The 12,942-nt window shown below is 46.8% G+C and overlaps 1 protein-coding gene across 1 annotated transcript in view; it reads right to left on the reverse strand.

The window, feature by feature from the left end:
* TMEM244 (transmembrane protein 244) overlaps positions 1 to 12,942 on the reverse strand; it is a 649,958-nt gene that overhangs the window by 318,691 nt on the left and 318,325 nt on the right. The window lies entirely within an intron of this gene.

Genomic DNA, 12,942 nt, shown 5'->3' on the forward strand with positions numbered 1-12,942 from the left:
AAAACGAATTGGGTGATGTGAAACAAGAAGGAAAAGGGAAAAATAGGGGAGGTTGTGGAAAAGTCTTATTTATACTTCATATCGGCAAACCCTTGACTTTTACAAAAGGCTGTATCATTTTCTTTGCTAATGCTGACACTGGGAATTTACTCAGGAGATCTGCTATTTAGCCAATCAGCACATTTGTGATGTCATCTGTGATGCCATCTTTGTGGTCATAGGCTGCACAACAGGGGGCACGAAGTTAGGGTGGCTTTAGCAGAATTTCAGGGTTTTTGTTACAATGTATTGCTCGCGTTAACATCCCTGCAACTACATTTCTTTCTTTGAATTTCAAGGGTTTTGCTATTCCATAGATTTCTTTAAAGCTACTAGACCACTAGCCATGGCCTCTGGCCATGGCCAGTGGGCAAGACAACACTATATTTTGAAACACTTGCAACCCATTGCACAAAGACATTCATCAATTCTAGAATGGCCACCGGGGGAGCAGCAGCTTGAGAGAGCAGCTCCTATCCACTACCCTGCTGACCAATGGATTAAACTGTTACAGCTGAGATGTCTGGCAAAAAGAAGATTAAGACGCCTGGAAATCCTTCCTCAAAGAAACCTAAACAATTAATTAATGAAGAATCTAGAGAGGAGACTCCAGATAGCTCTGACATCTTTAAACTCTTGAAACAAGTGATGTTGTGGATGTCAAGGCAGCTCTTTCTGACCTAACCGGGAAAGTGGCTGGTATGGTAGAGGTGGAAGGGAGAACCTCTGGCTTGGAGAGAGAAACTTCAGTTAGTGATAGGGCCTAACAAGAATTGAAAGATGGCATGAACAGGCTCCAAATAAGGAACATGAACTTGGAAATTCAAGCAAGAAACAACAACATTCGTCTTCTTGGTGTCCATGAAAAATCAGACTCCAATATAAGTGATTTCGTACTCTGCATACTATAAGACTGTCTACCTGACTGTGGTTTGCAAAGAGGAGACTTGGACGTTGTGTACAGAGCTGGCAAGCTGTAATCTGGGAAGCCAAGACAGATAATCATTGAATTTGTCAAAGCAACTGTAAAGGAGAATGTTTTACGCAATGCACGGCGATTTGAGTCACTTTACTGGCAGGGTACCTTGTAACATATTTTTCCTGACTTCCCAAAAGAAGTGGCAATCAAAAGGCAGGCCTTTGGGGAAGCTAAAAGCCTGGCTAAAGAACGCGGGATCAGAGTATCACTTTTAAAGCCAGCAACTTTGAGACTCTTCTTGCCAGATAGCATGAAGATTACAGATTCTCCAGCTCAGGCTTGTCACTGGCTACAGAAATGCCCTGCCGCAGCTGCAAGGCAGTGAGGAACTCTGGTCGAGCCTTCATTAGTTTTATGTGTAATGTTATTATTTTTATTATTCATATACTTTTTTTTAAAGTGTTGATTGCTTCTTTTAACGTAGTTTAGCTTATGCCTTTATTCATGGTAAGCGAGCGCATGCACAGATCGATTTTAATGCCCCCTCTAGAACGAACATTACATTAGAAATTCTGTTTGTGAAAAGCTTGGGGGCCGTATGCAGTGACGTTGCAGCATTTCAGTGTCTTTGTTTTGAGTAAGGGACCTCGGTACCAGGGCCGGCCTTAAGGGCAGCAACAGGATGGGCAACTTTTTATTTTTTTATTTTTTTTTTAACCTCCTTGCTGTGGTGAGGAGGTTAAATAAGTGCCGTTAGCACCCCATTGCCATTGAATGAGCCCGCCATTGCGGGTTCATTCAATGACAATGAGGTGCCTGCCACACCTTCTGCCACCATGCCAGCTCGGGGGAGCGCTTGAAAGACTCCCCGTAGCTGGCGTGGTGGGGGGCTAATGGCGCCTTTTCTTGTGAAAAGTGCCCACGGCAGAGGGGCGCATTTAAATGCACCCACCACCGAGGGCACTTTTTACAGTAAAAGGCCGCCTGCTGCGCCCTGTCCCACAACGCCAGCTCGGGGGAGCCCTTGAAAGACCCCCGAGGTGGCGTGGCAGGGGCAAAAGGCGCCCTGGGGGTCGCCCGGCTCACCCCCCCCCCCCTAAGGCCGGCTCTACTCGGTACATTGAGGAGCATCACTGAGGGACACAGAGTGACAAGGTTTGTTGTTGTTGCTTAAGTGGATGCAAATCCGGGATGAGCGGGCAGCGATCATTCGCATATAAGTATATTATTTCTAATATGGAACCTGTGTTTCAATGTCTCTGCCCACTGTACTTCATACCGTTTTGTCCTGGTGTACATACGCTCTGTGCTTAGGCTCCTGCAATTTTATGTCCCTATCTACTACCTCACCCCATGGATCTGTCTCTCAGCCCACTAAGGTGCTGCCCGTGTGTCTCTGTGATGCTGTTACTCGTTCTTGGATTAAGTGATTTTGTAATGGGTGTAATATTAAACGCATGTTAAGTGTTGTAACTTGGATGATTCAGACTGACTGTCTGTATGGATGCTGGCCCTTATAGAATGTTAGGTGGAACCTGGAGTGTTGGTGACTTGGGGGTTGTGGAAAGTGACGGTTGGGACTGAAATATGGCAGGGAACCGGAGTAGATGCTTAAGACCTTCTCTCCTACTTTTATGAACTATGACTATGTAACTAAGACAATAAAGCATCTTTCTGTTTGTACTTACCAGGGTCAGCTTGGTTCCTGCTCCATGTCATCTCTGATCCAGGCACATCTTGCTGGAGAGCAAGATACTGCATTAAGGTTTACTTAACTGTTGCATGTGTTTGTGTTATTTCAGTTGTTCTGCAGGGTGCATTTTTCCATAACCAAAGTTAGAGAAACTACTGCAATTTAGGTAGTCCCACGATGGGTGATTTTAGCGGCACAGAACGTGCTTGCTGGTTGGAGCGTGATAATAAAACACTCAAAACTTAAGAGTGGCAGGGTTCGTAGTATAGAACAGTCTCATTGGAACTCAGACTCCGTAAGGCTGTAGAGTGAGAGTGCAGGCACGTTCTTGAGGTATTGATAATCGAGCTGGCTTAACACTTCCTTTTAATACGTGATTGTGCTTACTTAAGGTGGACAACACGGAATAGGCGGCTGAGGTGGGAATACTGTGGGCACTGCTTTCAAATGCTACAATAGATAATTGCGTACATTTCTTTTTGTAATGGGCGACAGAGCTATCAGGTGTGGCAGGAGCAATTGGCTACGGATGGTTGCACTCAGTAATTTGCTTTATTGGGGTTTCTTGCAAGTGTACATTGGCCCTAGTGAGGTGGTACTGAAATTGCATATTACGGGTACTATATCTGGATGTGAGTGTTGTATAGCCACCCGTGCCTCGGGTGGCCCACACGCATACATGCATACATGCACACGATCACAGAGACACGGGACGCGATGCTGCTTACTACGTGTCCCGGCGGCAACTGCCCGCACGGACGTGGTTTATTGAACTGCGCATGCGCGGGTCCCGAACGAGGCTTGCGCATGCGCCACAAGTGACTGGGACGTCACATCCTCTTTTTTTTTCATGAACAAAACAGTACAACATTATGGTGCTCTAACAATGCAAAACTGGTAAACACAAACTGGGTACTCCCATCACTGTTGACGGTCCATTGGGACCTCGGCTCAGTCCCCTGAGTCCAGGACATAGTCCTTGAGGTGAACAGGCAGTCTCCGGTCCCACTGCATGGGGTACCTTGAAGTGCCTGGCAGTGCTCCACTGGTACTGTCGTCAGCAGGGGCGATGGCCCTAGTGGGACCCTCGACTGGAGCCTCGGGGATCGCGTCCTTGTGTGGCATTTCCTCTAGACCTGTGGTCTCTGGTGACGTGTCCACTTTTTTAAAGAAAGACCTGTTGCGGGTGACAGTGCCGCGTTCACAGGCCACTGTCACCATGGTTCCTTTCACGTGGGTGACCTTCCACGGGCGAGGCTTGTATGGTAAAGACAGTTTGCCCTCGGGGTGCCGGTTCCGAACTAACACAGAGTCTCCGACACACACCTCCTTGTCTTGCAGACCTCGTCTCTCACTCTCCTTCTGATTGCGCATGGCGCGCTCCTCTAGAACTTTGTCATTGTCTATGACACCTGGTCTCTTGCCGTCTACTTCTGGTATCATTCCCCGAGGGCAACGCCCAAACAGCGCCTCCGCAGGGGCAACCCCCATTGACTGGTGAGGCGTGGTGCGATATTCTCGCAGAAATTCCACAAGCTTTTTCAGAAGGTCTTCACCCCCATTGGTGGAAATCCTCAGTACTTTATTTAAGGTACGCATCATCCTTTCGGCCTCTCCATTCGCTCAAGGCCATAGCGGGGATACCCTGCGGTGATGTATCCCCCTGTGTTGGAGATATTGGGCAAACTGGCTGCCGGTGAATGACGGCCTATTGTCTGAGCAAAGTACCTCTGGGAATCCATGCGTCGCAAACATTTTGTCTAGGGCTTTCGTGGTAAACTCCGTCGCTGTGGATTCCTCCACCTCCGGATACCTTGACCATTGATCCACCGCCACCAGAAGATACATTCCCCGACCAAGTGGAGCCAAAGTCCACGTGGATGGTTCCCTGCGGCTTCTCACTCTGCTCCATAGAACTGATAGGTGGGGCCTTGTCTCCTGGGTTGGCTGCCTGACATGACAAGCACTTTCTCACAAAACTCTCCACCATCCCCTCCAGATCAGGAAACCAGACCTTGGGCCGAAGTCTCGCCTTGGTCTTGACGACCCCTTGATGCCCAATATGAGCCAGCTCCAAAACGCGCATCCTTAACTCCTGCGGGATCACAATCTGCTGCCCTCTTAGAATCAGTCCATCATCAGAGACAGACAGTTCATCCCGTACCCTCCAGAGTGCCTGCAGGTCCTTTTGGGCATCTGACTGGTGCCGTGAATTGTTACGCAGCACCTCTCTCCAGTCACCACTTCTCACGGCCCCTTTGATGATGCCGAACACCTCATCCTTGGATGATTCCGTCGCTATAGCCAGCCTAGGCAGCGCCACCGGTAACGCCCCATCCACCTCGTGACAGAGCAACCCTTGGCAGTCGGACACACCACCGTCCTTGACCGTGTTCTCTGTGTTGGGGTGTCGTGAGAGATAATCTGCTGGGTTGTTGGTTCCCGGTCTGTATATTAGTCGAACCCCATACTCCATTAGGGCCAACATCCATCTCTCAATCCTGGGCGGCGGCTTCGAAGACACACCCGCCAATATGGGCAGCAGCGGCTTGTGGTCCGTCACCACTACAACGGGCTTGCCCAGGATGTACAGGCCAAAATGGTGACAGCCCCACAGAATGGCTAGCGTCTCCCTTTCAATTTGTGAATATCGCATTTCGGTGTTGGAGAGAGCCTTACTCGCGTAAGCGATGGGTCGCATGTCCCCCCTTTCATCAGGCTGCAACAGTACTGCCCCAACACCCAAGGGACTGGCATCAACAACAATCTCCGATTGCACGGAAGGGTTAAAGTACGCCATGGTGTCCCCATCGGACAGGGCATTCTTGAGTGCCTGAAATGCCTCCTGTTCTTTGCTTTCCCACCTCCATATGACATCATTACTGGTCAGCGCCCTGAGGGGTTCAGACAAGGAAGCCAAACCCTTGATGAAGCGCCCACAGTAATTCACCATCCCCAAGAAGCTCCTTATCTCCGTGGAGGATAATGGTGCCGCAGCTTCTCGAATATCTCTGGTCTTAGCCGGATCCGGTGACACTCCAGCGGCGTGAAAAATAAATCCAAAAACCCCTATCCGGTCTTTAAAGAATTCACACTTTTGACGGTGCAGGGTAAGTCCCAGATCGCTCAACCTTTTCAGCGTGCTCTCGAGCCTCTTCATGTGCTCTGCTTCCGAGTCAGCAAATACCAAAATGTCATCACTCATATTCAAGACGCCTTTAAGGCCTGCCAGCGCCCCCCCTAATAGTGTTCTGGAAGACTTTGGCGGCCGATGAAATGCCGAAACTCAGGCGCTTAAATTGATAAAGACCTTCGTGTGTTGTAAAAGTCGTGATGAATCTAGAGTCTGGGTGGAGCTCAAGCTGGTGATAGCCCGCCCGTAGATCCAATTTCGAAAAAACTTTTGCCCCCTGCAACTCCCCTATGATGTCATCGAGGGTCGGAGTTAAGTGTCTCTCTCTCTCTTAATTGCGGCGTTGGAGAGACGCATATCTACACAAATTCTCACCACCCCAGGCTGTTTTGGCTTGGGCGCCACCACAATGGGCGAAACCCAGGGCGTCGGTCCTTCCACCCTCTCCATAATGTCCATACTGACAAGCGAACAGAGCTCTTCTTCCACCTTTTCTCGAAGATGGAACGGAATCCGCCTGTGCTTGAGGGCTGTTGGCCTGATCGTGTCATCAATGTGCAGACATACCGGGGGCGCCTTCAACTTCCCAACTCCTTCAAAAATGCCTGCAAACCTGTCCAACAGCGTCTCAATATCCACCTGATAGACCTCTAGTGCAAAGTGTACCAGGTTCAGGGCTTCGGATGCCGCACAGCTGAGTAGAGAGTGGGGGCTCACATCTGTGATGAAGAATCGGGCCTTTATGGTCTTTCCGCCCCTGGATACAGTAGCTACAAACACACCCTTGATGGGAAGCGGAGTGTCCCCGCCAAATGTGAAGATCCTCGCAGTCGAAATGTCCAGTGCGGGAGGGCCCGGAATCTTCTGGTAATGTTCCGAGGCAAGCACGCACGCTGAGGCCCCTGTGTCAATCAGCACTTGTGTCGGCACCCCTGAATGTTCACAACACATTTGGGCTGTCTCTTACTCCTCGCCCCAGTGGTGATGCTCGAGGTGAAGAATACTTCGTCTTCCTCCTCCTCTTCCTCCTCAGCCAACTGAAGTCTCTGCATTTCTTGCTCCAAGGCCGCAATGCTCCTCTGCCTTCTTGAACCACCACCACATACCCTGGCCGGGCCCCTCTGTACTGACACGGGAGCAGGGGCACGACACATTCGGGCGTAGTGTCCGGGTCCGTTGCACCGGCCACATGACCTCGATTTGGCCAGACACTCTTCAGAGTAGGGCAAATCATATCCGCAATACTGGCAGATAGATCCAGACCCTGTCGGGGGACGAGTTTCCTATCGTTTCTGACCCCACTTGTCTTTCGATGCAGTCTGTTTACTGATGGCAAATGCCTCTTCCGATTTCCCCGGACGCACTGCTGCGTCCATCATGGCACCTCTCGACTCCGCCAGTTCATAGGTTCTACCACTGTCCAGGATTTGTTGCAGGGTCCAGCACGGTTCCCTCAACACTTGCCATCGTAGTTTGCCTGAGCCACACCCTTGTAGTACTTGATTCCTAATCATCGCTTCTTCATTGTCCCATCGACACGTGGTGGCCATGAGCCGCAATCGAGCGCAAAACTGATCAAGTGATTTCTCTTCCCGCTGTTTTTCCCCACAGAAGAGAAACCTCTCGTAGTCGACATTAGAGAGCGGCATAAAGTGATTTTCCAAAGCAGTTTTGACGGCATCATAGGTGACTACCTGCAGGTTCAGGGACTCATATATGCCTAGGACATCCAAACCCGCCGAGTACAAAAGAGTGGCCCTCTTCGCATCGTCATTGGTTATCCCTGTCGCTGTAAAGTCCATATCAAGTTTTTTTATCCATAGCAACCATCTTGGGCCCAACTTCGAAGGGGGACCTGACACATCAAACTCTTGCATGGGTAACAAAGATCCCTGTTGTGTTTTCACCACCACTGTCGCAGTTTCTGCCTCTCCGTCACTTCCCGCCATGTTCACAGGTCGCACAGGCACCTCCTTATAGCTCAGAGGCCGCAAACCTGACTTGGGTGAGCAGTGCACGTACCTCACGTTACTGTATGGTGGAATTCAGCATGCCCTTGCTCCCTTCCAGCTCTGATTGTCTTCCTTGTTGCCTGCTGTGCTTCCCAGCCACCTTTTGTGTGGTAGCTGTGAGATGTCGGTTGTCCTCTGGGTTGTAGAGGACTGCCAAAGTTCCAAAAATTATGTGTATGTGGTATGAGCAGCGCACGAGCACCTTTTCAGGCCGCTACTGCTGCATACCAGATGCTAGAACACCATAGAGCTGCTCCCGCTGGGTCCGTGACTCACCACCGTGTAACGTTGCTGATGTGAAACATGCCGTGTTCATCGAGCGAACGCTCCGATGGCGTCCCGCCTCGTCGCCAGTTGTTGTATAGCCACCCGTGCCTCGGGTGGCCCACACGCATACATGCATACACGCACACGATCACAGAGACACGGGACGCGATGCTGCTTGCTACGCGTCCCGGCGGCAACTGCCCGCACGGACGTGGTTTATTGAACTGCGCATGCCCGGGTCCCGAACGAGGCTCGCGCATGCGCCACAAGTGACTGGGACGTCACAGTGAGGAGCTCAGCCTATTTGGAAATGCACCTTTTTATAGAGTTAACATGCTATGAAGTTTGTTTTCATTAGTACACATAATATGCACGAGGCAACGATGCAAGCTTGGCGAGTGAATCCAAATAGACCCTGCTTTTACTCAAAACATTGCATACCAGGTCACCATAATTCAATAGTGAAACTGCAAATACAATTTCAAGAAAGTAGTTATGATGGCTTAAGTGATATCTTGGATTTAAGTGACGGGTATGTGACAAAATGTACTAAATGGGCAAGTGGACTGCAAGTGCTTGAACCAAGCAAACACCTTCTATTTTACAGAATGTCCTTATAGGCCAAGCATTGGTTAATTTGCAATTTAAAGGCAGTGCAAAAATGCAATTAGTAACTTGCATTCATTTAACACAAATGGTAATATAACTATTTATGTATTTTATGCCTGGAACAACACTTTTCTTTATCTAGCCCTGCAACAAGGTTGAGCACTAAAAATGAGCTAAAAAACAGAAGGTCTGGTTGAACAACTCTACGGGCCGGGTGATTTTTGGTTTGAGATCGTGGAATATCTGCTGGGGTCAAGGGTCGATTAGTGCCTTATGTCTCATGATGGTGATTTACTGGGACTGCCAAATATTTAGTGTTTGGAATTTGCTCTGGCGGTCACCAGCCATTAGACACCTTATAGAGAATAAGATATACAGCCTTTTATAGTATATTGTACTTGTACACTCTGTTGTCATGTTTATGAGGGTAGTATTAATAGCTTTTAATAGAATGATGAAGAGCGTTGGACAAACCGGTGTAGTATGGCGCATTAGGGCTAGATTTTAGTGCTGTAATTTTATGCTTTGCCAAGACTTATTGCTTTAACCACAAACTGAAATTCTGTTCACCAATCATTAACCTAGGAGTCTGTACTAGATAGTCTCCCTCTCTACATAATATGGTAATAGGAAGGTTCTTACAATCAGAACTGAAGGTCGGATTTATTTGAATTACAAATCTTCATTGAGCATTCATTATTGCTGTATGAAACTATGATGGTTGGGGGCGAGGGTTGTAGTTGGGTGATTTCAATTGTTAATATTAAACGGTGCCCTCGGCACAGCTCTGTTTCCGGCTAAGGGTTAGTCTTATTGTAACCACTACCAGGGTTCCCTGGTTGTCCATGCCCCATTTTGGGTATGGTCTTTTCACTTTCTCTTCCTCCTTTTTCTCTCCTTTTCCTTTCACTTGCTGGTTATATTCTTTGTATGTTAATAGTGCAGTCAAACATGACTTCAAACATGAACTCTAGATCTGTGAATCATCTCAAAATGGTTTCCTGGAACGTGAATGGTCTGAATAATGTAGTGAAACGAGCCAAAGTATTATCTTGCTTGAAATCAATGTCCTGTGATATTGCTTTTCTTCAGGAGACCCACCTCACTGAAAATGAATCAAGTAAGATTAGGAGGAGTTGGGTGTGTCAGACGTACGTTTAAACATCCTCATCCAACAAAAGGGGTGTCTCGATACTTTTGAAGCAAAATCCAAATTTTACGGTTCTGTCAAGTAAAACTGATAAAGAGGGAAGGACTGTGTGTGTCACTGTTAAAATACAAGACTATGTTATATATATGTAATATTTATGCACCAAATGCGGATGACCCCCTGTTTTTCAATTAACTTGCGCAATTTATCCATAACTGCAACGTTAATTCAGTTATTTTAGCTGGAGATTTCAACTTAGTTTTGGATTTGTTACTTGACCGCTCAAACAGGGACTACTCAAGAATTCGAAAAAGAAGCAGGAGATCATTAGAAAGTCTGATATATTAACTGAATCTTGCTGATATCTGGCACCTTGAACATCCATCTGAAAGAGATTACAGCTTTCATTTTTCTTGCCATGATGTTTACTCACATATTGATCTCTTTCTGACCTCTGGGCGTGTAACTCCAAGTTGTTTTGACTCCGAGATAGGAATCATTGTGTGTCTGACCATGCAGCAATATCATTATGCCTCTCATTGCAATACCCATTAACTAAGTCATTCCGATGGAGAATGAACTCAACTATTCTGCAGAATGAGCACATCAAAGAGGAAATTGTGAAAGGTATCAAGGAATTTATCTCAATCAATAGAACGGATGAGGTTGCGTCTCATCTGTGTGGGAGGCAATTAGGTGTTATGTACAAGGTGTCCTGATATCCAAGACAGGTGAATTCAGGAGAGCGAAATAAAGAGATATGAAAAGACTATCTGGGCAAGCAAAACTTTTAGAGAAGCAATATGCAGCGAATCATGACCAAGAAGTAAGGGCAAATCTGAGGAAGAAAAAATATGAGCTGAACAAAATCTTGTCAGACCGCATTGAATATGCCCTGTTCAGAAATAAAGTTAATTATTTTGAAAATGGCATAAAGGCAGGAAGGCTACTTGCCCATAGAAGATTGCAAAAATTATCAAAGTATTACTGCCATAAGAAACACCGAGGATGTTATGGAGAAGCAGCAAAAGGAAATAAATGAGATATTCAAAGGGTGTCATGAAAATCTATACAAATCAGAACTAAACTGCGAGCTAGTCACTATAAAGTCTTTCCTGGACTCCTTGGAGGTTCCACGCTTAACTGGTGATCATGCAGCAAGCTTGGAGCATGACATAAAGCTTAAAGAGGTTTGCTTAGCGGTCTCTGAGATACAGGCGGGCAAGTCGCCTGGTACTGATGGACTACCTGTGGAATTTTACAGAATCCTGCCCAATTGTGCTCTACAGCTGCTATGTGATGTGTATAACACGTCTTTTGAAACTGGATCACTTCCGGATAGTATGCGGCACGCCTTGGTGATTTTTCAGAAGAAGAGGGATAAGTCCACAACCAGATATGCCAATTACAGACCAATCAGTTTGATCAACGCAGACTGCAAGCTTTTGGCAAAAACACTAGCAAGAAAAATAGAGCCTGTTTTACCATCTCTGATACATAAAAACCATGTGGGTTTTGTGACAGGAAGATCTGTGGCAGACAACATGAGACGGCTACTTCTGGCAATTGGGTGTGGAAGCAAAAAGGGGTGTCCTGCTGTAGTGGTCTCTCTGGATGTGGAGAAAGACTTTGATTGTGTCGAAAGGCCATTCCTTTTTGAGTGCTTGGAGAGGATGGGATTCAGTGAGATCTTCAGACGGTGGGTAAGACTTTTGTTTATGAATCCCTCTGCAAGTGTCCTCAAAAATGGCTTGCTTTCTGATCCGTTCAAACTCAACAGAGGTACCAGACAAGGATGTCCACTCTCCCCGCTATTATTCATTTTGGCGATGCAACCATTGGCAGTGATGTTGAGATCAAATGACAATACATGCTCAATTGGAGAGGACATTCTACCGATCAATAGCACATGCTTGTGGCACACATGGAGCCACTTCAACATTACTTGGTGTCGATAGAGAATTAAATACTTGGGAATCTGGATTGGCCCGGAGGTGGGAAAACTACCCAAGATGAACTTTGATCAAATAATGGCAAAATTTAAGTCAGATCTGGACAGATGGGTGCTCTTGAGACTGTCTCTATGGGACAAAATCAACTGCATTTAATGAATTTAGCTCCAAGAGTTAATTATATCCTCTCAATACTTCCCATTAAGGTGCACAAAAATATTTTCAATGATATCGACTCGGCCATGCAAAAGTCCATATGGGATGGCAAGCCTGCGAGGCTGGCTTTATGGAAAATGCAGCTCTCGATGAAACAAAGAGGTATGAACCTGCCTAACCTCTTCGAATATCTTCTTGCATTTATGGCTAGACATCTGTGTTGAACTATAGGCATAGACGTCTTAGACCAGAAACGACCCTACAATATGTATAGTATGTTGGCCTGAAACCAATTGCATCATGTGACAAATATCGCGGTCAGAGAATCGTCAATGTAACCAGATGGCATCCATTTTGTGAAATGTCAACCATTTGCTTTTTTCCTTTCTGTCAAAACGCTTCGCAAATGTATTCTATGCTTCGAACTCGCACACAGTGCGAAGCCACGGCCTGAATGCTGAAATACTAACACAGACAGGAATGTCAAACTATGCAGAAATACATTGTTTTTCTCTCTCACTAAGTCCTTGAAACCGAGCAGAAGCCGCCTGTAGTCAGTAGTCCAGGTGCCAGCCTGTCTTGCAAACGCTGTAGTAAAAGGCAGTTAAAACATGAATTATATTCTTTTAGCGGTGCTCCTTCGTGGAGAGTGGTATTCTGCTTCAGAACTATCTGACCTTTTAGCTCATGATTCAAGTCATACAGATAACGTAATAAGGAAGGTTTTCCCTGCTGAGAATACGATATCCTTGCTGAACCAGAAGCTCCATGTTCCCCATAACATGAATGACTTGTTTGTGGGCGGATCGAATTGCCTTCGTAAAGATTATATGTAATGTATATATATTACTGCTTCAGCGTTGCTCTCTCTCTCGCATCTCACGAGGTCTGGGAACACACGTTGTGAGGCGTTGAGACCCAGTCGGCCGACTGAGAAACCTTTGAAATAAACCAGACTTGTTTGTAAAATGAATCTCGTATCTGACGTGTCACTTGGATATATGGTTATAGT

This window comes from Ambystoma mexicanum, chromosome 4q (assembly GCF_040938575.1).
Source record: "Ambystoma mexicanum isolate Mex_15411 chromosome 4q, UKY_AmexF1_1, whole genome shotgun sequence".
Classification (NCBI taxonomy): domain Eukaryota; kingdom Metazoa; phylum Chordata; class Amphibia; order Caudata; family Ambystomatidae; genus Ambystoma; species Ambystoma mexicanum.